General features: G+C 47.5%; 1 long non-coding RNA gene across 1 annotated transcript; it reads left to right on the top strand.

The window, feature by feature from the left end:
* The first annotated feature begins 1,245 nt into the window (after positions 1 to 1,245).
* LOC147113580 (uncharacterized) lies at positions 1,246 to 25,824 on the top strand. Its single transcript, XR_015079140.1, has 2 exons — positions 1,246 to 1,405; positions 25,135 to 25,824. It is a non-coding gene; the product is annotated as an uncharacterized LOC147113580 (long non-coding RNA).
* Positions 25,825 to 26,346: the final 522 nt, after the last annotated feature.

Below are 26,346 nucleotides of genomic sequence, written 5' to 3'. Positions count from 1 at the left end.
GTATATTCAAGGCTGAGAGAGATAGATTTTTAGACTCGAGGGGAATCAAGGGATATGGAGATCGGGTGGGAAAGTGGAGTTGAGGGCGATAATCAGCCATGATCTTATTGAATGGTGGAGCAGGCTCAAGGGGCTGTATGGCCTACTCCTGCTCTTACTTCTTATGTTCTTAAGTTCTTATGTAACTGCCAGCAGTCTCGCCCCCACCACCTGGCTCCAGTGCCCAAAGAAGCTTCATGACCTCAGACCACTGGTCAAGGTCAGTGAATGCATCTTCAAAAACTGTCACCTACCAACTGCACCACTAGCCTCACACACTGCTCAATACAGGGCCCCCAATCACTCACCTACCAACAATCTGCACCAATGATGAGGCACATCTCCCATTCATAGCTTCACGTCAACCCCTTGGAGGAGACGGTGCAGGCCATTCTTGGCAGGGACATGGCTGAGCTCTTGGCCAGCGGCGGGGCTGAAAGGATACAAGGTGTGGGTATCCTCGTACATTATCCTGCTTCTGGCATGCAACTCTAGGTTTCCCACCCTCCCGTCAGCACAACTCCACCCTTGTGCCCTCCTCATTTCACACACCCAAGAAATGCAGCCTGTCCAACCAGTGGGCCAAAAAGAAGAGGCAGTCTGCCCAGCCAATGGGACCGCAGGCGGATGATTCCATCCCGGAAATCCCAGCCACAAAGGGGCTGTCTGGGATGCATCCTTCCATCTGATTCCTCCTCTTCAGCTTCTTCCTCTTATGCGTCTTGCTCTTCTGTGTCTTGCTCTTCTGTGTCTTGCTCTTCCCTCTGCAAGCAGATGCTGTAAATGTGAAATGACAGCATAAGATGCTGCAAATACTCAGTTGGTCAGGCAGCATGTCGACCTGAGACGTGAGCTCCATGGATGTAGCTGAGTATTCGCACCATGTTCTGTGTTTTCAAAGGCGTTCACTTACCCTCCGAGCCCTTGCAAGCATCCAGCAGCACTCCCAAAACACTTAAAACACTTTTCACATCTATTGCAGCAAGCCACCACTTCAATAAAATCTAAAAAAAAAGTCCAAACCCTTCCATTCAAACTTACCTGATTGATGTGTGTGTCCCTTTAACAGCTGCAGATATCGCCCCTGTCAGCATTTGTCAGCCTGCTTGCACACCAGGTTAACCTGGTGTGCTTAGGACCCAGTGCTGAATTGAGCGCTAGGGTCGAAGTTCACGTAGGTGATGTTAAGTCAGCGTTGCACGCCAACTGATATCACCACGCCGCTATTTTATTTTACAGGGCGCTGCCGGTTACCAGCAGTGCAAAGGGACCCTCGAATATGGCGGTCACCGCGGGGACGGCCTCCAGCTGGCGCAAGAGCGGCGGCCACCATTTTTTTGAGAATCGCTAGCGCTAACAGGTGGTGGTAAGTATATGAATTTCTCGCCCTGTGCTTTTCCAAAAAAAAGTCAGTCATTTGCTGTTTTACTTAGAAATTTAAAAGCAGAACAAATTCCTTTGAAAACCACTCCTCCCAAGTATATTTGTCTCCCTATCTACTTGGTTAGTGGACATAAAATATCCCAAGGTACTATTCAAGGAAGAGCAGGGGGATTCTCCTAGTGTCCTGGCCAACAATTATCCCTCAACCAACACTATTAGAACAGAGTATCTGTTCATCTATATTATTATTGCTTGTGGGACCTTTGCTGTGCACAAATTATCTGCCATATTTGTCTATATTACAATAGGGACTACACATCAAAAATACTCCATTGACTGTGAATTGCTTTGGGGCAACCTGAGTATGTAAAAGCGCCATACAAATGTTTGTTCACACTTTCTTTTGTTTATCTTTGTGACTTGGCTATTAATATAGAAATGTATCTATTATGATTTAGAAGAATTGAGCTGATGACTGTAAGGAGGAATGCCCTGAATTGGCTTAAGGGCTGGTGCTACATGAGGGTGATATAACAATGTCCTACCTTATCTGGACCTGCTTATGACTCCTATATTAGAAAAGACCTGAGAAGCTAAGAAGTAAACAAGTAGGCCTAGAAATTGGGTATAGCCCCGCTTGAGGCGTTAGAACTGGCGATGCGCTAAGTTTTTAGCCAGACGAAACTTATCGCCGCCTGGCGCGATATTGGGTTGCATCGCCCCCAAAGGGGATTGAGGCGCTAAATCAGCCATTGCACGGTGCTCTTAAGGCGCAAAAGGTCAGGCGCTACTCAATTTCGACGCGGACGGGCGCAACGCAGGTGAACTCAATTACGGGAAAGCACGAGACCTCCAGGCGCCGGCCGGCTCTTAAAGGGGTGGGTCAGTCAGTCTGAGCTTCAACACCCAACGCCCTGTAGGCCTCAGATTCGCCGCTCGCCCTTGTCTGGCGGAACAAACTTGTTCATCATGGAGAAGGTTAGGCAGAGAGCAGAGCGCTTCAGCACTGAGGCTCTGGACCACTTGGTGGCTGCAGTTGAACACCGTCGAGAGGTCCTGTATCCGGATAATGGCAAGAGGCCGAATCAGAAGGCTTATCGACGATCTTAGAGGGAGGTTGCTGTGAGGGTGAACTCCAGCAGCATGGCGACCAGGACCCCTGTTCAGTGCAGGAAGAAATTCAACGACCTCACATGGATCGTTAGGGTAAGTGATGGTTTACCAAACTTGTGCTTCCCTCCATCTGCAGCTGACTTCGGTCACCCTGCTGCAATGATGCGCCAATGGTCATCTGTCAGTATGCACCCATGGCCCTTTCTGGGCACACACATGGACAGATGTCTCAAGGCCTCATGTAAGGGCTCTTGCACCATGGGGGGCATGCGATGATGTCTCAAGGCCTCATGTAAGGGCTCTTGCACCATGGGGGGCATGCGATGATGTCTCAAGGCCTCATGTAAGGGCTCTTGCACCATGGGGGGCATGCGATGATGTCTCAAGGCCTCATGTAAGGGCTCTTGCACCATGGGGGGCATGCGATGAGGTCTCAAGGCATCGTGTAACAGAACCTCCCCTTCTTTCCCCTGCAGTCCAAGCTGGCGATGATTCGAAAGGAGCAGCGTCGAACCGGTGGCGGACCTGCACAAGTGGTCACTCTCACGGATCTGGAGGAGAGAGTGCACCAGATACTTGGAGGACGTCTGTCTGATCCTGTGACCACTGCATCTGCCGACCCCATTACCGACAGCGAGGGTAAGACTCTCAGCTTTTTCACCTGTTGCCTTCCACTTGGTCCCCCTGCCAGCATGCATCCTCAGTGTGCAGCCATGTCAGAGCCTTGCCGCAATCTGGCATGCCTTTCAGCAAAGCTGTCCTTTTGCTAAAGCCACTCTTCCACCTCCCGCTTTCAGATGAAGCAGCACCAACTCGGGCTCAACGCGCTGAAGCTGCCAGTGCCAGTGCCACCGGAGGCGAGGACCAGGAGGAATCCGGACCAGCCGCTGCAGAATCCGGGGAGCTGAGACATCTGCAGACTGGGGATAGTAGTCCCCTGGAGGGGAGGGGGGGTGGCTCTGAGGATGAACCAGTTGCCGGACCAAGCGGCATGCAGCAACGCACGGGTGATAGGGAAGTTCGCCCACCGTCTCCCCGCAGGGCAAGGCAGGTCATCATGACTGCTGCACAGAGTGCAGATGAGGTCCGTCGCCTGGCTGAGATGAGCAAACAGGCCCGGGTCAGACACACGGAGCTGATGGCTGCAGTGGAGAAGATGCCTGAGTCAATAGATTCATTGGCTAGGAGTATGTTGGACTTCGGGGCAACAATGGAGAGGACTCTGCAGGGCTTTGGGGCAACAATGGAGAGGACTCTCCAGGTGTTTGGGGAAACTATGGACAGGTCTATCCAGGGCTTCGGGGCCACAATGGACAGGACTATCCAGGGCTTCGGCCCAACAATGGAGAGGACTGTCCACGGCTTTGAGTTGGCAATGGAAAGGACTGCTCAGGGCTTCGGACAATCCCTGGAAAGGTCTGTGCAGGGCTTGTCCGAGGCAGTGGAGCGGTCGGCACCTGCCTTGTCTGAAGCCATGGGAAGAACTGTCCAGGCCTTCTCCGAAGCACTGGCACCTGGCACACAGGTCCTCACTGTTGCCATGCAGTCACTTGCTGGGCTCCTCCACAGCCAGATTGACGCAACGCGATCTCTCACTGCAGCCACCCTCTCTGCATCAGATAGGATCACCCCGGGCCCTTCCACTCCCGTACAAGGCCAGGAATCAGTGGAGCATGCGATTGTGGCAGATGAGCCGAGCCGCTCCCCTCAGATAGCCAGTGTGTCGTCCGACCATGGTGCAGGTGTCCTCTCTCGGCAGGAGAGCATTGCACATACCAGCGCTGGGACACCTGCATTGCAGCTGCCACCACCTGCAGGCCACACTGCTCCCAGCCATGGTCACAGCAAGCATCCTGCGTCCACACCCTCCAAGCCCAGAGGTCGGCCAGGCCGTCCCTCAGGGGCTTCTGCGCTTCCAGATGGTCAGGAGGCGTTCCCCAGCCTTGAGCCCGCCACTGGGGTCCAATTATGTAGGAGCAGCAGGGAGGGAAGGGGCCGGGCGCAGAAGAGAAGTCGCTCTCCCTGAAGGGGTCAGTTGTAGAGGGAGGTGCTGAGACGTTTGTTTGTCCAAATTCAAGGACACCCTCAACTGCTGTTATATTTGCTGAGGGTTGTTGAGTTTTGCGGCTTGGCCGAACAGTTAACAGTTATTTTGAAAGTTATGGTTTGTGCTCACATTACGTTGTTTAGCTGTAATGAAAGACTTTTGTGTCAATAAACAGAAGTTTCAATGTTGCATGGTGCATGTGACTACTTTCAGTGATGCTGGCACTCAGAGGCCCTCAAACATCCAAAGTGCGCATGAGTTAAGACTCTCATCATTCCGCCACAGGGGTGTCGACATGAGTCCAGAGGAGTCTCTGATGAATGGACCTTCCACTTTCAGCAGCCCTTCCATCTTCCTCCTCCTCCTCCTCCTCCTCCGCCTGCTCTTCCTTCTCCTCCCCCTCCTCCTCCTCATACTCCTCCTCCTCCGCCTGCTTGTGCAGGGTCCGAGGGGAGGTAATGAATTGACGCGTTCGCCTATAAAGGGCATCTGTCACTTGCCGGATGCAACAGCGGACTGCAGCCTGAGCGACAGTCGCATTGTCCCCAATGGCTGACTGAAAGGATCCGTTGCCATAAAAATGGAGGCCATCAGTCAGTTTAGCCATAACGGACAGAGAGGTTCTGCAGCGTTCACGCGGCTGCAGATGCTGACCAAGCAGGTGGCACAGATCAGTAACAATGTCCCTCCAGATTCGGAGCCTTCGCAAACACTGCTCCTCCGACATGTCAAGGCTTGTCACCTGCTGCCTAAAGACCCTCGCAGCATCCTGTCGGATTGGGCGACCTCCATTGTCCCTCCACATTCTGGCCAATCCCGTCCCTCTCTCCCGCCGTCTCTCTGCCCCTTCACAGTGTTGGGCGATGAGGCTGTCGCCCTCCAAACAAGCTCCCATTCCGATGCCAGTTGGTCAAAAGGCTTTTAGGTGTAGTGGTGCAAGTGCTTCGGACAGGGTTGAAGGTCCCAAGTACTGTAAAGCTAAATTCCCAGAACTCCGCTCCACATTAGCTCGCCAACTCTCTCTAGCAGCGATCGCAATGAGCAGGCCAAGTGGCAGAAGATTCTGCACTAGAGCTGTCCCCTTTAAATAGCGCCGCCCTACTCCGAGACGGGCCTGTTAGCCCTCCCTCGAACTGTCACTAATAGCGCTGGGCGCTAAGGCTCCGGGCGCCACCCAATATGCGCTCAGGCGCTCCTAAAAGGCGTTGCACACTGAAATGACGTCATCAGCTGCTTGCGCTCGCGGGCGCACGCAAACACTTAGCGCAGGCGCTAAATGTATAGTCAATATCTGAGTTGGCGCTATCTTCACAGCGCTCGCCCCAACATAGGGCTTCGCCCCAATTCTAGGTCTCTTTAGGCGCTCAGCGCCGGCGCTACCAACCCAATTTCTAGGCCGTAACCTGGCAGGTCTAGGCGCTGGTGCTTCTTTGATTTGAAGGTCAGCAAGGGTACCAACAGGGCTGTAAGAGAAGATTGACACCAAAGGGGCTGAACTCTTTTAACACACACGTCACTCAGATTGGTTAATAGAATTGAGACAGTTTCTTTAGAAATTAAGGATATATATGAGTTTTTCACACTAAAGTTCAGTATTCATTCTTCAGTTATCAGTCTTTAATCCTAAGTTTAGTATTACTTATTTTGTTAGTCTTTGTAGTAGAAGGTGTATATTTAGAAGGCTGTCTCTGTAAAATTGTAAACTGCATCTCTGACCGAGAGACAAAAGGTTACACTAGTTAAAATTGTATGGCTAAACTACCAAGAAACAGGTATTTATAAGTGTCACTTATATGATACAGCTACCAGTGTGGAAGATGAATTTACCCAGGTGCAGTGGATCAAGAAAGAACAGATAGCACCTCTACAGAGGGAGGTGCATCACCTGATATCTCAGAAGGCTAAAACCATCCTCTCAGAAGAAAGCGAGGCAACCAGTTTATCCACGCCAGTTCATAAGGATGAGGTTGTATAAATTCTGGAAACATTGCTAACTGCAAGCATATAGGGGGAAAAATTGGGTTGCTTTGCGCCTCCCGTTAGTGCCCGGGCGCGGCGCGGCTAACGCCTTCCGCAACATCATCTCCTTGCGCAGCACCCCACTTGTGCCCCAGCCGCATATTTCCCTTGCGCCCCCTGACCTATCGCCAGACAGTTCAGGGGGCGTTTTGGCAGCAGCGGTGGCACAAATTAAAGGGTGGGTGCCGGGCAGCCATTTTTCTTTTGGCCGATTGCCAGCACCTGCTCCTTCTTACCTCTGTATGCGGGGTACCAGCCGCGACCGCTCAGCCCGGCACTCCTCTTGAGTGCCGGGCTCTTTCCCCGGCACCCCGCTCCCCGGTGGTCCAGCAGGGCCCCGGTGCATGCAGCGCTAGGCCCCTCCCCTTTAATCAGGGGAGGAGGCTTGCAATGACGAGTCGCTACGTGCCACCGCGCCAATTCCCTGGGAGCAGTCCAAGAAGTAGGGGGAGCACTTTCCACTAGCGCCCCACCTCCTGCTTGGGGCGCTACTACTGAATTTACAGCGCAGGGGTGCTAACTTTTTCGGGGCGCTAAAATTAGTGCCCTGGTGATGTTAGCGCCCCAAAGGGGGCACCACCGAATTTTTCCCCCATAGACTTTAATCCATTGAATAGACCCATTATCTAATGCTGTTAACCTGTCAGATATTTAAGGAGTCTAATCCTAAATTAATCTCACCAATTTAGATAAATCACAAACACTGATCTCAACTGTAAATTTATAATCAAGAAGCATTTACTTCTGAATTAGTGTGACATACCTGAACTGTCTTTGCAACCTCTGTTATTTATTTCATCCATTAACCTTATCTACTACTTCTTAGGCAGTCCCTCGGAACCGAGGATGACTTACTTCCATACTAAAAATGAGTTCTCAGGTGACTGATGAGTCCAATGTGGGACCTACAGTCTCTGTCACAGGTAGGGCAGACGGTGGTTGAGGGGGCGGGTGGGTGGGGTGCTTGGGTTGACGTGCGCTCCTTCCGCTGTTTGCGCTTGGCTTCCACTTGTTCCCAGCGAAGAGACACAAGGTGTTTGGCGCCTTCCCGGATGCTTCTCCTCCACTTTGTGCGGTCTTGGGCCAGGGATTCCCAGGTGTCGGTGGGGATGTTGCACTTTTTCAAGGAGGCTTTGAGGGTGTCCTTGAAACATTTCTTCTGCCCACCTGGGGCTCTCTTGCTGTGTCGGAGCTCCGAGTAGAGATCTTGTTTTGGGAGTCTCGTATAGGGCATGCGGACGATGTGACCCATCTATCGGAGCTGATCAAGCGTGGTCAAAGCTTCGATGCTGGGGATGTTGGCCTGAGCGAGAACACTGGCATTGGTGTGCCTATCCTACCAATGGATTAGCAGGATCTTGCAGAGGCAGTGTTGGTGGTACCTCTTCAGTGCTTTGAGGTGCCTGCTGTACATGGTCCATGTCTCTGAAGCATACAAGAGGGCGGGTATCACTACTGCTCTGTAGACCATGAGCTTGGTGCTGGGTTTGAGGTCCTGGTCTTCAAACACTCTCTTCTTCAGGTGACTGAAGGCTGCACTGGCACACTGAAGGCAGTGTTGGACTTCGTCATCGACGTCTGCCCTTGTTGACAGTAGGCTCCCGAGGTATGAAAAGTGGTCCACGTTGTCCAGGGCCTCGTCATAGATTTTGATAATCGGGGAGCAGTACTGTGTGGCGGGGGTAGGTTGATAGAGGACTTTTGTCTTACGGATGTTCAGTGTAAGGCCCATGTTCTCGTACGCTTCGGTGAAGGTGTTGACAATGGTTTGGAGTTCGACCTCAGAGTGTGCACAGACACAAGCGTCGTCTGCATACTGTAATTCGATGACAGAGGATGGGATGACCTTGGATCTGGACTGGAGGCGATGGAGATTGAACAGTTTCCCATTTGTTCTGTAGATTAGCTCCACTCCAGCGGGGAGCTTACTGAGTGTGAGATGGAGCATTGCTGCCAGGAAGATCGAGAAGATCACTGGTGCAATGACACAGCCTTGCTTGACCCTGGTCCATACGTGAATTGGGTCTATGGTGGATCCGTTGGTCAGGATTATGGCTTGCATGTCGTTGTGAAGCAGGCGGAGGATGGTGACAAACTTTTGAGGGCAGCCGAATTTGAGGAGGACACTCCATAATCCCTCACGGTTGACGGTGTCGCACTAGAACCATAGAGGTTTGCAGCATAGAAGGAAACCATTCAGCCCATCGTATCCATGCCAGCTCTTTGATAGAGAAACTTAAAACTAAACCCACTGTCCTGCTCTGCCCTGTATTTTCCGCTGCTTAAAATATTAGAGGGAAAAATAAAGTTGCGACCTTTGGGGCGCTAACTTCGCCAGGGCGCTACTTTTAGCGAGTCATGAACTAACATATGTTCATTAATCTTAGAATCATAGTTAGCAGCACTTAAACTTAAACATTGAGTATGCAAATAATTAGTAGATAAGATTATTTGGACATGATCTTCACCGCGCGTCAACTACAACAGAAATGCAGGGAACAGCACCAACCACTGTACATGGCCTTCTTTGACCTCACAGAGGCCTTCGACACCGTCAACCGTGAGGGATTATGGAGTGTCCTCCTCAAATTCAGCTGCCCTCAAAAGTTTGTCACCATCCTCCACCTGCTTCACGACAACATGTAAGCCGTGATCCTGACCAATGGATCCTTTTAGCGCCCCAGAAAAATTAGCGCCCCCGTGGCCGAAATTGAGTGGTAGCACCCCAAGAGGGAAATGGGGCGCTACTGGAAGCAGGAATATCACGGCGCTACGTGCCACAGCGCTACATGCTGCGGCACATCGCGCCGCGGTATTGGAGGCCTTCCTTCCCTTCTTAAAGCGGAGGGGCCTTGTGCAGCGCAACATGGGGCCCAGCTGGGCCACCGGGGATCGGAGTGCCGGCAAAAGAGCCCGGCACTCAAGAGAAGTGCCGGGCTCGTGGATTGCAGCCGGCACTCCGCGGGGGGCGGGTCAGGAGGCTGGGGACGGCAGCGGAGGCAGGTGCTGGCAGGTGACCAGCAACAAAAATGGCCGCCCGGCACCTCGCCTTTAAATAGCGCCACCCCGGTCGCAGGTTGGCCCCCCTGACTCCGTTGGACATGGCGTCTGGCGGTAAGTCAGGGGGCGCTACCGAAGATCGCGGCCGGGGTGTGAGCGAGGCGCTGTGCACGGTGGTGACGCCATCGCCGGCGGCACAGTGCCACGGGGCACTAACGGTTACCACCTCTGCTAACTTCCTGCTGAATTTCGTGGGAGGCGTTGGCAATGCCGCGCCCGGGCGCTAGTTGCTTTGCGCCCTGTTACTTCGGGCGCTAACGGGAGGCGCAAAGCAACCGAATTTTTCCCCCTTATTTACTTTTTCCTCAAAGTGCAATGGCCTCTGTCTCAACCATTCTCTGTTGCAAAGCATTCCATGCTCTAATAATTCTGCATTAAAAAAATTCTTCTAGCCTCTCTCCTCACTCTCTACCTGACAATTTTAAATTGGTACCACCTTACCAATTACTCTCCAAATAGAGGAAATAGTCTTTCCCTAGTTACCATATCAGAATTTTAAAATCCTCTATTAATTCTCTTCTTACCCTTTTCTGCTTCAATGGAACATTCTATATAGCTTTAATAATCTTTCCATAATGGGTTGCCCAAAACTTTAATTATTTCCTTGTACCCATTTATCCATAACTCTTTGCTCTTGAACTCTATGCCTAACTTACAAAACCCAAAATACCACTAGCGTTTTTTGGCTTTACTTAGCTGGAATTGCACTTACGAGGAATTTTGTAGTTGACCCGAGATCTCTCTCTTCATTCACATCCTTCAGCGTCTTTCCATTGATAAAAAACTACCATCTACATTTTCCTCCCCAAATGTATTACCATACACTACTTGGCATTAAATTGTATCTCCCACTTTTCTGCCCATTCCAATGTCTTCCTGAAATCTTTTATGGTCCTTTTCTCTTCTCTTCTTAGGCAGTCCCTCGGAACTGAGGATGACTTGCTTCCACACTAAAAATTAGTTCTCAGGTGACTGATGATACCAATGCGGGACCTACAGTCTCTGTTACAGGTGGGTTGAAGGGGCGGGTGGGTGGGGTGCTTGGGTTGACGTGCACTCCTTCTGCTGTTTGAGTTTGGCTTCCACTTGCTCCCGGCGAAGAGACTCGAGGTGTTCGACGCCTTCCCAGATGCTTCTCCTACACTTTGTGTGGTCTTGGGCCAGGGATTCCCAGGTGTCGGTGGGGTGTTGTTGCACTTTTTCAAGGAGGCTTTGAGGGTGTCCTTGAAGCATTTCCTCTGCCCACCTGGGGCTCTCTTGCCATGTCGGAGCTCCAAGTAGAGCGCTTGTTTTGGGAGTCTCGTATCGGGCATGCGGACGATATGGCCCGTCCATTAGAGCTGATCGAGTGTGGTCAAATCTTCGATGCTGGGGATGTTGGCCTAAGCGAGAACACAGATGTTGGTGTGCCTATCCTGCCAATGGATTTGCAGTATCTTGCGGAGGCAGCGTTGGTGGTACCTATCTAGTGCTTTGAGGTGCACCTTGTCACTATTTGTTAAATCCCATACTTTTATGTTCTTAGCAGATTTCAGTATCATGCTCCCTAAACCTAAGTCCAAATCATCTATATATACCAAGATCAAAAGTCAACCCTGAGGGTACACCACTTCCAACCTTTCTCCAATTTGAGAAAAACCCTTTGACTTAAATCCTTGTTTCCTGCCCATCAACCAACTGTCTAGCCATGGTGCTACATTTCTCTTTTACTATATGCCTGAATCTTTATCTTTTAAAAGAGAACACAAACAAAGACAGAAATTTGCTTTGAAAAGTCATAAGGATATTAATAATTGGTCATGAAGGTAAGAAAGTAGATGAGGTGCAGCCTGGCTTTTTTTTTTAAAGTTATTTGAGAGCAATTTACCCTAATGTATTTGGGGATCAGTTGCTGTAGCTCAATGGAAAAGGGAGTTCCTGGAAACTGCAGTCTTGAATAGGAGCAGACTGCTGAAAAATCTACTTGAAGAAAGATATAATTTTATGTACTATATCGTGAAATGTGTTATTGTACGTACAATAAAAGATTTTTCTGGCACAAAAATATTGGCTGATGTGAAATTCGTCTTGGTCACAAATGTAGCACGTGACAATTCTGTAGTCACCCAACTGCTTATTTGGCTGACGGTCCGAATACAAATTAAAAGTGATAGTGTAGTTAGTATCATGAGTGAGCAGAGGGTTCATTTTAAGATTTACATAAAAATAGGAAGGATGGCAATGTTCAGTACAACATAGTTTGACTTACCTTAATTTCTAATAGCTAATACCTGATTTCTTTGTAACACTGAAAGCATGTATTTTGTTGCCTCGATTAAGATATTTTGATATAGGAGGACTGGATCTCCTGGGGTGTTGCTCACAATGAGTCACAGATTATGCATCTGCAAGAGGGTTGCTAGGGTATGGGGATGGAGGAGGGGAATGGCTATACATAGATTTGCAAGGAAGGTTGTGAGGCAGTGAAGTAAGCATTTCTTGCTTGGTTCCTGGAAGATTTGAACCAATTAGGAATTTATATATGACAGATATTTTTCGTGTGACAAGCATAAGCTAAATGCAAACTTTTATTTATGTACTTCTTTATACTGTATATGTATGTAAGAAAATATGCCAACATATGTTTATGTGTATAGACATAACAAAATATTTTTTTTTACTGATTATCACCAACAAATTCCTAGATTTATATTTTTAGGTGGTCAATTGGCAAAAAAGTATTTTCTCCCAAATTTGAGAAAGAACCCTAAAACTTCCCATTGTTTTCTTACAAGAAATCAGGACAGCAGCTGCGCATGCATCGCATCCATGACAACAGCATGCATGTTATGTGCTGACATCACAGATCCAGTGCGTGTCATCTGGAGCAACTTTTCATCAGGGAAATAAATGAAGGCAGTGCAATCTGGATTTTTTAAAGGACACAAGGATCATCTTTTTCTCAGTGTATGGACGAGAGCAGGGACTGCAGGGAAGATGAGCAAACTGACCACAGCACCATGGTACAGGGAGCCATTCAAGTGGGGGGAGCAAAAAGAAATGTGGTAGTGGTAGGGGACAGTATAGGGGGATAGACACTGTTCTCTGCAGCCAAGAGCGGGAGTCCCGAAGGCTGTGTTGCCAGGGTAAAGGACATCTCCTCTGGGCTGGAGAGGAACTTAGAGTGGGAGGGGAAAGATCCAGTTGTCGTGGTCCCTGTAGGTACCAACGACATAGGCCTGTAGGACAAAGAAAGAGGTTCTGCTGAGGGAGTATGAGCAGCTAGAGGCTAAATTAAAAAGCAGAACTACAAAGGTAATAATCTCTGGATTATTACCTGAGCCACGTGCAAATTGGCATAGGGTCAATAAGATCAGAGAGATGAACGGGTGGCTCAAGGATTGGTGTGGAAGAAATGGGTTTTGATTCCTGGGGCACTGGCACCAGTACTGTGATAAGAGGGAGTTGTTCCATTGGGACGGGCTTCATTTGAACCAGGCTGGGATTGTGTCCTGGCAAATCGAATAACTAGGGCTGTAGATAGGGCTTTAAACTAAATAGTGGGGGTGGGGGGGGGAGGGATACGCTGAGCGGAAATTTAAAAAGTCAAAGGAAACTGAGAAGGCAAAAGTGCAGGGTAGCGATAGGGGTAATGATAACCAGAGTGTGACAGGAAGGGACAGAGCGTAGACACATAAGAGTGCATCAGAAAGAGGGGTCAGAGTAGGGAAAAATGGTAAAAAGACAAAATTAAAAGCTCTATATCTGAATGCACGCAGCGTTCGTAACAAGATAGATGAGTTGACAGCACAAATAGAAATAAATGGGTATGACCTGATAGCCATTACAGAGACGTGGCTGCAAGGTGACCAAGGCTGGGAACTGAATATTCAGGGGTATTTGCCATTTCGTAAGGATAGGCAGAAAGGAAGAGGAGGTGGTGTAGCTCTGTTAATAAGGGATTAGATCAGTGCAGTAATGAGAAATGATATTGGCCGAGAAGATCAAGACGTAGAATCAGTTTGGGTGGAGATAAGAAATAATAAGGGTAAAACGTCATTGGTGGGAGTGGTCTACAGGCCCCAAAACAGTAGCCCCACTATAGGACAGAGTATAAATCAAGAAATAATAGAGGCTTGTAAGAAAGATACGACTATAATCATGGGAGATTTTAATCTTCATATTGATTGGACAAAGCAAATTGGCAAAGGTAGACTTGAGGAAGAGTCCTTACCATGTATATGGGATGGTTTCTTGGAACAATATGTTGTGGAACCAACCAGGGAGAAGACTATTTTAGATCTGGTAATGTGTAACGAGGCTGGATTAATTAATGATCTCGAAGTGAAGGATCCACTTGGGAAGAGTGATCATAGCATGGTAGAATTTCAAATTCTGTTTGAGGGTGAGAAAGCTAGGTCTCAAACTAGTATCCTGAACTTAAACAAAGGTAATTTCAAAGGTATGAAGGCAGACTTGGTTAAAGTGGACTGGGAAAATATATTACAGGGTAAGACTGTAGAAAAGCAGTGGCAAACATTTAAGGAAATACTGCATAGCTCTCAGCAAAGATATATTCCAGTGATAAAGAAAGACTCGAAGAGAAGGATGAACCATCCGTGGCTAACTAAGGAAGTAAAGGATGGTATCAAATTGAAAACAAAAGCATACAATGCTGCAAAGAATAGTGGAAGGCCAGAGGATTGGGAAATTTTTAAAAACCAGCAAAGGACGACTAAAAAAATGATAGAGAAGATAGCTTATGAGAGTAAGCTAGCAAGAAATATAAAAACAGACAGTAAGAGCTTCTACAAGTATATAAAAAGGAAGAGAATAGCTAAGTAAATGTTGGTCGCCTGGAGGATGAGTCTGGGGAATTAATAATGGGAAACAGGGAAATGGCAGAGACTTTGAACAAATATTTTCTATCGGTCTTCACGGTAGAAGACATTGGGCCAAAAATTCGGGTCGGGGGCTTCCCGCGGGTGCAAGCCCCTGATCTGCACTCACCCTGCGCGCTGACATCTGAAGCCCGGGCCTGCTTGCATTTCCTGTGACAGGCCCGGTTCAGATGTCAGCGCGCAGTGCTTACCTGATCCAGCGGCGTAGTTAGTGCGATGTGCCGGCTGGGATCAGGTGAGCACTGTACAACCAATCAGGGGAGGGGAAGGTTCATTCATGAGTTTGAGAGTAAGAACTGTCAAACTCATGAAAACTACAGGGGCCCAAAACACTATTTAAACTTTAAATAAAAATTTTAAAAACATCCTAATCGTTAAATTAAGTATAAATAAGTTTAAAAAAATAATTTAAACAATAATTTTTTTTTTGAAAAAAATAATTTTTTAATAAAAAGGGTCTAAAACTAAACTTACCTTATTGTAGATTCTTTAAAATAATAAACCTGTGGGGGAAAAAATTCTAAATTACACTAAAACACCACTTACCTGTAAAAATAAATACTTACGTGTGCTTTTTACAAGCGTAAAGACCGGAGGCCTTTACGCATGTGCAAATCCCCCAAAACAGAGGAAATCCAAGACGCACGCGCTGCCCCCTACAGCGCACGCGCTAGCCTCTTCAACTCTTGGGTTAGAGGAGAGGAAATGCCAGTTTTCAGCGCATGCGCTGTGCATGCTGAAAACCGGCATTTCCTCCGGCCAGACGCGTGAGTACCCCTTCCGTACTCACGCGTTTGGGGAGGAATTTCTGCCCCATTAAATGCATCCCAATAATGGATAATCAAGAGGCTATTGGGGTGGGGGGGGGGGGACTTAAAACAATCACTATCACTAGAGAGAAAGTACTAGGCAAACTAATGGGACTAAAGGTGGGCAAGTCCCCTGGACCGATGGCCTGCATCCTAGAGTCTTAAAAGAGGTGGCTGCAGGGACAGTGGATGCATTGGTTGTAATCTACCAAAATTCCCTGGATTCTGGAGAGGTCCCATCGAACTGGAAAACCGCAAATGTAATGCTCCTATTTAAGAAAGGAAGGAGACACAAACCAGGCAACTATCAACCAGTTAGCCTAACATCTGTCATTGGGAAAATGCTGGAGTCCATCATTGAGGAAGTGATAGCAGGACATTTAGAAAATTATAATGGCCCAGAAATTCGGGTCGGGGGCTTCCCGCGGGTGCAAGCCCCCATCCTGCACTTATCTTGCGCGCCGGCCGTTGAGCTGTGGGCCCCCGTGGATTTGCGATCCGGGGCCTGGTCCAGCTGCCAGCGCGCAGTGCTTGCGTATCCCAGGGGCTCAGTTAGTTCGATGCGTCCCCTGGGATCACGTGGGCCATGGAGAGCCAATCGGAGCAGGGAATGCTCCATTCATAAGTCTGACAGGAAGTGCTGTCAAACTTAGAAATACTACAGGCCCCTTCTTCTTACAAAACATCACTAAATCTTCAAATAATTTTTTTTTAAATCACATTTTTAAAATAAACTATAAATTACATGAAATAACTATTTTAAACAATAATTTAAATTTTTGAAAAAAATAGTTTTATTTTCTAACGGGGCTAAAAATAAACTTACCTTGCTTTAAAGTATTTAAAAATAATAAACCTGTGGAAAAAATGTTTTAATTTTAATTAATTCACCACCTACCTTGTAAAAAGTAGGCCTTACGCCTGCTTTTTACATTTCTAACTTCTGGAGACTTACCCTCCCGGGAAAACCTGTAAAAAAAAACGAAGTTCGATGCGCACGCGCAGCCCCTTCTGCGCACGCGTTCGACCTCTGAACCCTTTCGTTCAGAGGAACGGAAGTGCCGGTTTCCGGCGCATGCGCAGTGCAGGAAACCGGCACTTCCATTGGGCCTACGGGTGAGTACCCCGTGCGTACTCACCTGTGGAGACCCGAATTTCTGGGCCAATATAGTCAAGCAGAGTCAGCATGGTTTTATGAAAGGGAAATCATGTTTGACAAATTTGCTGGCGTTCTTTGAGGATGTAATGAGCAGGGTGAATAAAGGGGAACCAGTAAATGTAGTGTATTTGGATTTCCAAAAGGCATTCGATAAGGTGCCACATAAAAGGTTACTACACAAGATAAGAGCTCACGGGGTTGGGGTTAATATATTAGCATGGATAGAGGATTGGCTAACTAACAGTAAATAGAGAGTCGGGATAAATGGGTCATTTTCCGGTTGGCAAACTGCAACTAGTGGGGTGCCACAGGGATCAGTGCTGGGGCCTCAACTATTTACAATCTATATTAATGACTTGGATGAAGGGAACGAATGTAATGTAGCCAAATTTGCTGATGATACAAAGATAGGGGGGAAAGCAAATTGTGTGGAGGACGCAAAGAATCTCCAAAGGGATATAGATAGGCTAGGTGAGTGGGCAAAAATCTGGCAGATGGAGTTTAATGCAGGAAAATGCGAGGTTATCCACTTTGGTAGGAAAAATAAAAGAGCAAATTATTATTACAAAATGCTGAGGTACAGAGGGATCTGGGGTCCTTGTACATGAATCACAAAAAATTAGCATGCAAGTACAGCAAGTAATTAGGAAGACAACTGGAGTGTTGGCCTTTATTGCAAAGGGAATGGAGTATAAAAGTAGGGAAGTCCTGTTACAACTGTACAGGGCATTGGTGAGACCACACCTGGAGTACTGCGTACAGTTTTGGTCTCCTTATTTAAAGAAGGATACATTTGCATTGGAGGCGGTTCAGAGAAGGTTCACGAGGTTGATTCCGGAGATTAAAAGGTTGTCTTATGCAGAAAAATTGAGCAGGTTGGGCCTATACTCATTGGAGTTTAGAAGAATGTGAGGGGATCTTATTAAAACATATAAGATTCTGAAGGGGCTTGACGGGTAGATGCAGAGAGGATGTTTCCCCTCGTGGGAGAATCTAGAACTAGGGGGCATAATTTCAGGATAAGGGGAAACCCTTTTAAATCGGAAATGAGGAGGCATTTCTTCTCTCAGAGGGTCGTGAATCTTTGGAATTCTCTTCCCTAGAGAGCTGTGGAGGCAGAGTCATTGAATATATTTAAGGTGGAGATAGACAGATTTTTGAACGATAAGGGAGTCGAGGGTTCTGGGGAGCGGGCAGGGAAATGGAGTTGAAGCCAAGATCAGATCAGCCATGATCTTATTGAATGGCGGAGCAGGCTCGAGGGGCCAAATGACCTACTCCTGCTCCTACATTTTATGTTCTTATCTTTTAGTTACTGTAGTGAGGATTATACTGCTGCAAACATCCATCTTTCATACCTAGTTAGGTATGGAACAAGTAAAATGTTCACTGACACAGGTCCCACACTGATAGTCCCCTGAAGATTGAGATCATCCATCAAAGGTTGGCTCAGGTCACACACCAAGGCATTATTTACTAAAAACAAGACTGAAACTTTTCCCCTGCACGTAACCACCCAAAATAAAAAAACAGGGCCCAGAAAATTCACAGCTGTACTGGTACACTCCTGCTGTAACTTTGAAGAGAGTACACTGGAGTGGCACAGAAATTATTCTGGGCCCCAGTGTAACTGGGTCCTACCCTTGTGCCAAAGTTTCCTGTATGGCCTGTTGAGGGTTAAACTCTACCTGCCCTAAACATGACGATTAATGTAGGAGGAAGCAGGGTAGGGGGCAGGGACTCGAAACACTGCAGTTCTCATATCTGGGTCCTTCATTGGGACCTGGCAGGAGTGGAAGTGGGGCCCATCTGGAGCCCAGGCAGGGAATGAATCTCCACCGCCAAAAAAGGGGCCAAATTATTTTAATATAATTATTTTTCAGTGAAGCCCCCTTACCAAGGGACAACATCATGTGTGTGGAGTGGGGGGGGGGCAGCATCTGGCAATCCCCCTGCTCCCCTCCCCCCCACCCCCTGCAAGTTGTGGGTAGCTACCAAATGCAGTCTAATTATATCACCCGACCCTGGAAAATCTACAGGATTAAGTGGCAAAAGTCCTCAGCGAGCACGATCCTGATCGAAGTGCCAGGATCTCTGGCCTGTGAATTTCCAGGGCCAGGTGATTAGAAGTCTGTCACAGAGGGTTAACTCTTTTCCAAACTTCCATCATCAGCCAAGTCATCTTGGAGCCAGCTCGATTGAGACCCTGTTTATCCCCCCCAGTGTAGTCACTACCTGGTCATTAGGCAACTGACAAGAGCGGGTTTGGGCCCTCGCTAGGTGGGCAGGAGATACCAGGAAATCCTCAAATGTGGCATGGTCAACAGCACACCTCACCATAAAATGTTGCCATCCTCCTAGACACAATATGGGACACATCTTAACCCACTGAATGGCAGTTCCACCAACTGGAGATATGGAGGTTTAGCAGCAACTGTTTATGTCTTCATAAAGGGTATGTGGTCTCCAAAATCTTTAGTAGCCTTGAAGGGATGTTACAAATTTCAACATGTAGGAAGTTAACAGACCGTAGAAAATGTCAGAAAGATGAGTGCACGGGGTTATTTAGGGCTGCATTATAAAACATCGATAATTGTGAACTTTAGTTCCCATGGTGACTAAGTTAAATTATCTTAGAGTGCAGTAGAGTCAGAACGATTTAGTAACTTGAGAGAAAGGTTTGTAAACCAATCTAGCATTCTCTACTTGTGTGAAGTGATTTATGCTGCATCCAGTACTGACCAGGTAATTTCATCTATAATTATATTGTTTATTAATTTGTTCATATTAACAAAGCAATATCTTCACATCAATATTTTTTCCCCAGAGCCATCAACATCAGGGAAATGCTCCGGGTGATCTGCTCGCCTTCTCCCCTATCATTTTCCCTCTGCTGCTAAAACCTTTTATCAGTTCAAGGCTGCATTTCTCCAATGTTGTCCTTCCCAGCCTCTCCACCCTCCATTAACCATAAATCATCTAGGACGCTATTTCTGCATTCTCACCCACACTGAGGTGGGAATTTTCACTGTCCGATGTGCTGGTAGCAGGGAGCGCTGGAGCGGGTGGGGAAGTTTCAGCAGCGCGTTTGTCAGTGGTTTTTTAATGAAGCCACTGCATTTGCATCTGACTTCTGGGTTTCCCGACTAATTAACGCTAGTGGGCATGATGACATCACGCATGGGTTCAATTCAGCTGAGGTATTTAAAGGAACACTGCAAAGGTGACAGTTGAAGCTTCATGGAGGTGGGAGAGGATTGCTTGGAGAGAAAAATGGATTTCCAACATACAAAAGCTGCTCATCGCTTCAGTGATGCCTCCTTGGACCTCCTGCTGCGAAATGTTAGGGCCCGCAGGGAGGTATTATTCCCTGCTGACTGGAGGACGAAGCAAGCCTCAATTACAAAGAAGGCATGGCTGGAGATAGTGGGGGAGGTGAGCAGCAGGAGTGTGGTGGCATGGTTGTGAATACAAGACAGAAAGAGATTGAATGACCTCATGAGGGCAGGAAAGGTGAGTACAATGTCACATTTAGCTACATCCCGATATGCATGTCACACCCAACCCCCTCACTCTGCCTTTCCAAGCCTACTCCTGCACATCACTCCTCACACCAATGAACATTGCAGGTGCACCCATCCCTCTCTGTCTATCCAATTCCTCGCAACCCCATCTGACCATCCACCACTGACAGTCAACCTCATCTTAATAAAATGTCACACCTCTCCCTCATAGTCACCCTCAACAGTTGTTGCCCATCCATTGTTCCACTCATTCCATGACTCTCACTCAAAGGTCTCTTGTTTCCCTCCTTGCTGGAGAAGAGAGCACAGAACACCAGGGAGATGTAGAGAACTGGAGGTGGTCCTCCAGTCATCGCCACGCTGACTGCTGCAGAGGAGGAGGCACGTGAGGTAAGTGGAGTGTCGGCGTTCATGGTGGTGGGAGATGGAGAGACGGGGAGCTCCCAGCTACCTGATGACAGAATTAAATATCATACAGCCACATGGCATACAACAGTCACTCATGTTGACTCGATGTCAGCAGACAGTGAAATATGATCATGTGCATAATATTCACTTAAAGCATTCTACCATGACAGTTCTAATTCATGTCTTTACTCTCCCACAGGCCCATCAAGTGTCCAAGAGGCAGTGGAGCCAGAGGAGGAAGAAGACTCCTCAGCAGAGGTCGCTAACTCTGAGTGTGTACTGTCACAGGATGCATGTATACCGTGCACCAGCGCAGATACACACACGTCGGTGGAACCATCAAGTCAGATAGTTGTGTTGTCACCTGGAGTCTCACAGATTACACGTGAGCAAGAGCAGATGGTGGAGACAGGGACAACAGTGGAGAGTCCTCGTCAGAGGGCGCAGGATGCTCCAAGCTCTGCTCAGCTAGACGCAAATACTGACCTCGTCGACAAAGAAGTTGATTCTGGAGGAGCAGCAAAAGATGCGTGAGGCTCTGGCAGGATTTCCAACTGCGATGTACACACTTGCAGTGAGAATGGAGGAGTCCATCTCAAGCATGATTCGCATGATGTTGCAGGCCTTAGCTTTGATGTCTCCATCCATGGAAAGGGGGCCACCTGCATGGAGCATCAAATGAGTGCATGCTTGCCCTCACCAACAGCCTGCACACTCTGAGTGGCAGCTTAACTAGGATGGATCAAAACATAGCCTTGGCCGTTCATCGCCCCACTGATGTGGGATTAATTGGATAAAGCCAGCACAGGCACGATGGGCCAAATGGCCTCCTTCAGTGCTATATCATTCTATGATGTGCAGCAAAGTGCTTTCAAGCTCATTGCTAGCAGGGAAGGCCATGAGAGGGATGATGGTGAAAGGGGCCATAGAAGTGGGGACTCTGCTCAATGTGCTTCCACTTCTCACCCATTGCCCTGCCACCCCCACAGTCAGTGCCCCTCATGCTGCCTCCTATCCCAATGCCCGAGTCTGCTAATGCGCAGATGGAGGTGGAGCAGTCTTTGGCGGGGCACTCGCGGGCTCCAAAACTCAGAGGACAAGAGCATCTCAGCAGTCAGAGCAGGGAAGTGAGCAGCCTGCCTCTACCTCTGCTGAAGCCACAGGGGTTGCACCAATTAGAAGTGCTAGGAAGAGGAAGGTGAAGAATAGTAGTTGCAAAAGGGAATGCACATGGATGTGTTAGCCAATGTTACACTGTCAAGTTTATGTTTAAATTGTGAGGCACATAAAATTATTGATTTGCACCACTTTCCCGTCTTACCCATATTTGCCTGCTGCCTGGCAAGTGGCCTTGTCACTTGTAATGAATGGTAAGACATGATTTAACTGCGAACATTGGGTGTCTGTGAATGAAATGGTTTGGCCATTGTAGGACTGCTTTGTGCTGGCGGCAGGTGGAGGGGGGGGGGTGCTGTACAAGTGGGTTCAGCATCGGGGTGCCAGATGGGTGCACTGGTGCAACCTAACTAAATTGTGCCATTATGAGGCCATCCCGGGCAGCAATGTGCGCTGCTACTGGTGCCATGTCCACATCAAGTTCCTCCTACTCCTCCAATGAGGTTCTGCACCTTGCTCCTCCTGCAGTTCCAATCCTCGCTGTTGCGCTTTGTTGTGCAGTGCACAGCATACATCAATCATTCTGGAGACCCTGGCTGGTGCTCCAGATCTGTCCCGGCATCTGAAGCGCATCTTCAGCATTCCGATTGCTTGCTCTATTGCACATCTCGCCGTCATTTGACTTTAATTGTAGCGCTCTTCAGCCTCATTGCTTGGCCTCCTCAAGAGTGTCATCAGCCACGTCTTCAGTGGATAGCTCTTGTTTCCAAGCAGCCAGCCAATAAGTCTGTTCAGAGGTGCGAGGAGCTGGGGGAGGGTGGACTGGCACAGGACGAATGAATCATGACAGCTCCCTGGGAATCTGGCGCACAGCTGCATGATGATCTTTTTGTGGTTGCAGACAAGCTGCACATTGAGAGTGGAAGCCCCGGTTCACAAACACTCCTGGGTGATTTGGGGGTGCCTTGCTGGCCACATGCGTGCAGTTGATGATGTCCTGCACCTGTGGGAAGCCAGCCAGAGCCGCAAAGCCAACGCCCGCTCAATCACACTGGCTTCATCAGTGGCAAAGTTCACATAAGTGCCTGACTTGTGAAACATGGCATTGGTCACCTGGGTGATGCATTTGTGGGTGGCCAGCTGTGAGATCCTGCAAATGTCTGCTGCAGATCCCTGGAAGGAGCCTAAGGTGAAGAAGTTGAGCATAGTGGTGACTTTGACAGCCACTGGTAAGGCGTGTCCACCAGGTTCTCTGGGCAGCAGGTCCTGTTCCAGCAAACTGCAAATGTCTACCACGACCTGGCGCGATAGCCTGAGCCTCCTGAAGCATTGCTGTTCAGTCATGTCCAGGAAGCTCATCCTCTGCTTTTATACCCTGTGTTGGGGGTGACACCACCGGTGAGGTGCACCCCTGTGTTGATCCCCTCTCTCCTGTGGAGCATCAGGTCGGTGAGGAGAAGGCTGCTGCTGCTGCTGGTGTTGTTGGTCTTGTTGGTACTGGGACTCATCTTGTTCCATGAGGTCCAAGGTGAAACAGCATAAGCGGCACCCATGCTGATCTCATAGATGGCAGGTAAAGAGGCACAATCCTCCAATGTAGAGAGTGTGGCTTCCGAGGTTGCAGAAATCACCTACAAACTCTTGAAAGCAAAATCTCTGCACAAAATGGTGCCAGCAAGAGCCTTTCCCTGAGGCAAGGAAGCAGGTGTAAGGTGTGAATATTTATGTGCTTTTCCCAGCTGTCACTTAATGAACTTGCACAATGGTCACTGAGCTCTCGCCTTGCATTCACAGGCAAGCTTCAGGAAGTCCATGAATCCCGCGCACAAGCAGTAAATGCTGAAAGCTCAGGTCAAAAAGCCTCTTAAGGGTTTCTCAACGAGCTGTTTATTACTTCAATGAGATCGCCCGCCTCTCCCGAGTGGGTCCGTGGTGCGCTGGGAAATGCGCCCGGCTTAAATGCAGAAGTCGGCAGGATGAAGGCAGGTTGCCGACGCGCTGTCACTTTCAGCGCTTTTAACTGCTAACCTGCTCATGAATCCACACTCTCTTCAATGTAAAAATTCCAGCCATTGACTCTGGTAGCTTCAGCACAAGAAGATTTGGGACTTCAGCAAAGTGATGATTCACTCTGCACTTGAACTTTTGTATCCAAGGGATAGAATTGCAGCCAACAACACAGCCTGGGAGAGAGTTCCAAAGGCAGCCAATGTGATTTGTGAACTACTGGAATTCTATGCTGACTTCTTGGATTAGAACAGAATGTTGAGATGCAGCTGCAGAAGTTCTTCTGATGTAAACATTTAGCTGGCGTAGTGCCAGTTACTTCCATGATGTTGCTCTTGACTGAGAACTGGAACGCATCTCTCTGATGTAGAAAACTGACTCAAATATCATCAAATCTACTGGGCTACACAGTATTAGATGCACTGTAACCCAAGCAGGGTTACAGCACTGCATGGGTGGAGATTGGCTATTTAGAAAACTGGATCTGTTGATTATGAGAACCTGGATAATTTTTATTCCTCTTTTAGCTATTTCAGTCATCTTTGCTTGCATCAGCAAAGTTCAATTATGCTTCTTATTCTAAGGAGGTGAATATTTGCAACTAGAGAGATTCACACCTTTATAGAGTAAAAAAGAAAAAAGACTTGTATTTATACAGTGCATTTCATGACCTCCCAAAGCTCTTCACACCCAATGAAGTACTTTTGAAGTGTAGTCACTGTTGTAATATAGGAAACATGACAGCCAAGCTCCCACAAACAGCAATGTGATAATGACCAGGTATTCTGTTTTTGTGATGTTGATTGAGGGATAAATATTGGCCAGGGCACCGGGGATAACTCCCCTGCTCTTCTTCGAAATAGTGCCGTGGGATCTTTTACGTCCCCCTGAGAGAGCACTCGGTTTAACATCTCATCTGAAATTGCTGGGTAAAATCATGGACAATCTTTCTCAACACGATTATTGACTTGATCTTGTTAATGATAAAGGTACCATAATTAGACCACCCATTGTCCGATTCGGTATATAATCACTTTCAGTCATTTTGGTCACCGCTTGTCTTTCCGATGTGAAGTTAACCAATTCATACAGCTCTCCTTTATGATTTCTAGCTGTAACATGGAGTCTGTTCCAAATATTATTTACTGGTCATGCTGCCATTTTGAAATCTATTCAGAGTACTGGAATGAAGAACAAGAGGGGTTGGGAGGAGTCAACATGGGACATTCTGATCAGTCCATTTTGTCTAACATAATATGATTTTGTGCCACAATTATTTTTGAGCTCTCAATATTATCAATCTGCCTTCCTCAGAGTCTTGCTATTTCACATAACTTCTCAATTATTATGTTATTAAAATAGCCTTTACATCTTTTACTGACATACTCCATGGTTAATCTGTACAGTCTCAATATATTTGAGGATTCAGTCAAACAATAATCCGGACATATATATTTCATTAATAACTTGTAATAACTGGTCCTTTGTTTGGAGGCACAGTTCAGTCTTCAGCTTCAAAAAGCAGAGAGATTGTGGCCTAATTAAAGAGCTTTTTGTTTTCCTTCTCCAGGTTTCAAATAATTTACTGACACTCACTACCCAGCCTCACATAATAAATTGGTACTTGAATAATGTACTGGACATCTGCTGGCATCTGTGGATCTATACCCGTTCATGAAGAGTGAGGGGAGAAGAATTGAAGGGAAAACTCATCCTCTCTCCAACATGCACCCACCTAAAAATGATTTTGTGGAAGTAATTGCTTTTTCAGCTAAATAAATTCATGCAATAGTCCCAAAGCCGCTGCATTTGGAAGTAAAAACAGCTGATTTCTCATGATTTTTAAAATCCGAATTCAGACATCTTATTTTGGGGTTAAACCCAGTTAACCAATTCCTTTTCCCTGCAAGATGAATTCAAGACCAGACCCAATTCAACCATGAAATGTCAAAGTTGATCATACTACAGTTTTGGTGTGGTGCACGCAACCGATTCCCCTGTGTCAGCTGGGAGCAGTTCATCTTCAATGTAACAATGGGCACCATCAATGTAAAACCTATCTTCTGTCACCTGCATCATCTACCAGTGGCTGCATGAAGTTCCTTGGAGGAGGAAGCACCAAAGATGCAGCTAATGAAATGCATATTAACCCTTTTTAGCATAGTATTTACTTGTCCCTTCCAAAATTCTTTTGCTGAAAAGGATTGCACATTTACTGTTTCCAAGTTTTTTTTTGCTGATTAAAGCTGAAATGTTCTGATCACTCTTTGCATTATTTTTTGACCCAGTAAAAGAATATATTTGCTCACAACTGATTCCACTTGATTTTTTTAATCAGAATTGATAAAAAAAACAAGGCCTGGTGATCAGAAAAGTCTAGTAATAACGTATTGGAGTTGATCCTAAGCTAAATAAGAACATAAGAAATAGGAGCAGGAACAGGCCCCTCGAGCCTGCTCCGCCATTCAATAAGATCATGGCTGATTTTGGGCTCAAAGCCACTTCTCTCCCGCTCCCCATAACCCTTCACTCCCTTATCTTGCAAAAATCTGTCTATCTCCACCTTAAATGTATTTAATGGCCCAGCCTCCACAGCTCTCTGGGGCAGAGAATTCCACAGATTTACGACACTCAGAGAAGAAATTCCTCCTCATCTCAGTTCTAAAAGGGCGACCCTTTATTTTGAAACTATGCCCCCCGAGTTCTAGATTTCCGCATGAGGGGAAATATCCGCTCTGCATCTACCTTGTCAAGCCCCCTCAGTATCTTATATGTTTCAATA

This window comes from Somniosus microcephalus, chromosome 8, assembly GCF_052327205.1.
Source record: "Somniosus microcephalus isolate GS21.2 chromosome 8, FLI_Smic_1.0, whole genome shotgun sequence".
Classification (NCBI taxonomy): Eukaryota; Metazoa; Chordata; class Chondrichthyes; order Squaliformes; family Somniosidae; genus Somniosus; species Somniosus microcephalus.
Note: the sequence above shows the minus strand (reverse complement) of the source record. Positions and strands in the feature narration are given on the sequence as shown.